The sequence below is a fragment of the Alosa sapidissima genome, chromosome 16 (genome assembly GCF_018492685.1).
Source record: "Alosa sapidissima isolate fAloSap1 chromosome 16, fAloSap1.pri, whole genome shotgun sequence".
In the NCBI taxonomy this organism is placed as follows: Eukaryota; Metazoa; Chordata; class Actinopteri; order Clupeiformes; family Clupeidae; genus Alosa; species Alosa sapidissima.
In genome coordinates, this window is record NC_055972.1 from 4,439,186 (window position 1) to 4,441,685 (window position 2,500).

The following is a 2,500-nucleotide window of genomic DNA, read 5'->3' on the forward strand; positions in this document are numbered from 1 at the left end:
CTCTCTCTATCTCACACACACTGTACTTCTGTGTCACTGCAACTCTGTCTATATACTGATAGTGCGTGTGCATGTTTGTGTATATGTGTGTGTGTGTGTGTGTGTGTGTGTGTGTGTGTGTGTGTGCATGAACCTAACATGACCCTGGGTGTGCCTCTGTGAACTGATGAATGTTCCTCTCTGCATCTCTTTAACATGCAGATAGAGACTACACACTGAGATCACCACACACACCAAAACACATATGGCTTCAGTGCATGTGTGTGTGTGTCTGTGTCTCTGTGCCTGGTACAGAGCAAGTTACACACACACACACACACACACACACACACACACACACACACACATGGTCTGAGAAATGCTTTTATGTTTGGCATTATGCCTGGTATATAGCAAGTTAAACTGAATTAGCATTGCAGTAACGCTAGCGTAAACAGTGTTCTTAGTTCACTACTAGAGCAGATGCTGCTTGCACAGAAATCATGACAGGGGAAAAAAAAACGTTTTAATGTGTCAAACATGACTGACAGATGTTGACGGTTTGGGATGTCCTGTAGAACACCTAAAGAACTGTTGTCATGTGTATTGTGTCTGCACTTGGAACCACACCACTAGGTGTCAGTGTAATGTGACCTTATGGGGTTCTGAGATAGCCTGTGAGAAATGAAGAAGTGTGAGTTCAGATGTAGAGTGTACGTGCTACCATGCTTTATTACACGGCTCTTCAGAGTGCTGCAGAAAGTTCCATTCACATGAATGGGCCTTCCCAACGTTCGGGCCTATGTTAAATCTATAGAAATCACCGGCAAAGTATATAAATCACCTCTGTCAATGGCAACGGGTTGATTAATGTCTTTCATATCCCTCCGCAAGAATTCCGTTCACTTAATGCAATGGAATTTCATTGAAAGGGAAAGTAAGCTAGTAAAACGTTGCCACGCAACACCTGAAACTGTCAAGTTCTATGTGTGGCGAACTATTTATTTTGTCAGCGGAAGACACGAAACGGTAGCAACATTTTTTTAAAGATCCATTGTGTTAGGTTTCTTTTCTCATTTTGGCAAGTAGCCATGTAATAAGCAGGATAATGTATTGTCCGCCGGTAATTATCAGAAAATAAGTCCCTTCAGGTCGAAGCAAAACCCCTCCGCTGCGTGTTGGGGTTCTGTTCTCCAGACAATACATTATCTCTTACGAATGCTATATAAATGAGTTATAGTGAATACGTCGGCCTCCTGTGCTTTCATTACTTTCAACATAACAATGTGAACTGTTTGGGATGTCCTGTAGAACACCTAAAGCACTGTTGTCATGGGGACGTTTGGGATGTCCTGTAGAACACCTAAAGCACTGTTTTCATGTGGACGAAAGGCCACGATACAAAACTTCTAAGTTTTCACCAAAATACCGTTTATGTTTTTTCCGCGTGGACAGGACCTAAGTGTGATATGATGTGTGTGTGTGTGTGTGTGTGTGTGTGTTATATGAAGTTTGTGTTATATGATGTGTGTGTGTGTGTGTGTGTTATATGATGTGTGTGTGTGTGTGTGTGTGTTATATGATGTGAGTGTGTGTGTTATATGATGTGTATATGTGTGTTATATGATGTGTGTGTGTGTGTGTTATATGATGTGTGTGTGTGTGTTATATGAGGTGTGTGTGTGTGTGTTCTATATATACAGCAGGCCTGAGCTCTCTGTGATTACAGGGTGGAGTAGAGCAGAGCACCACAGAGGGACAGGGCTTAAGGCACAGACGGGAAAGTTCCACTAAGGGCCGAGGGTGTGTGTGTGTGTGTGTGTGTACATGGAGGCAGGGCAGAGGGTTGACATGTAAGTCTGCGCATATAGAAGTCAGCTGTGTGTTTGTGTGTGTGTGTGTGTGTGTGTGTATGTGTGTGTGTGTATGTGTGTGTGTGTGTGTGTGTGTGTGTGTGTGTGTGTGTGTGCATGCATTTAGATGAATGCAGTGTGTGTGTATTTGCCCCCCGTACACAAACACACGCTCTCTCTATACATATTTCTCTCCTCTCACACACACAAAATATATACACACAAAATACACACACCTTGCTCTCTCTCTCTCTATCCCTCTCTCTCTATCCCTCTCTCTCTCTCACACACACACAGCAGTCTACAGAGGACATAAAGGGGACAAATCAGGATGTGCAGGAATATCGCCATCTAGTGGTGACAAGCATGTGGCTGCTGATCACAGTTTTCAAATCACACACACACACACAGGCACACACAATTCTCACACACACACACACACACACACACACACAAACACACGTCACACAATGTTTCACCCCAAACTCCTCACAAGCTGTTAATAGTGTGTGTATGTGTGTGTGTGTGTGTGTGTGTGTGTGTGTGTGTGAAAGAGAGAGTTAATAGTTTTGGAAACGCATTGCCATCATACTGTTAAGTTTTTATTTTCTAAAATGGGCGAGATTGACTCTCTGTTAACTGCTTTCTCGATTTTCCTTCTATGATGT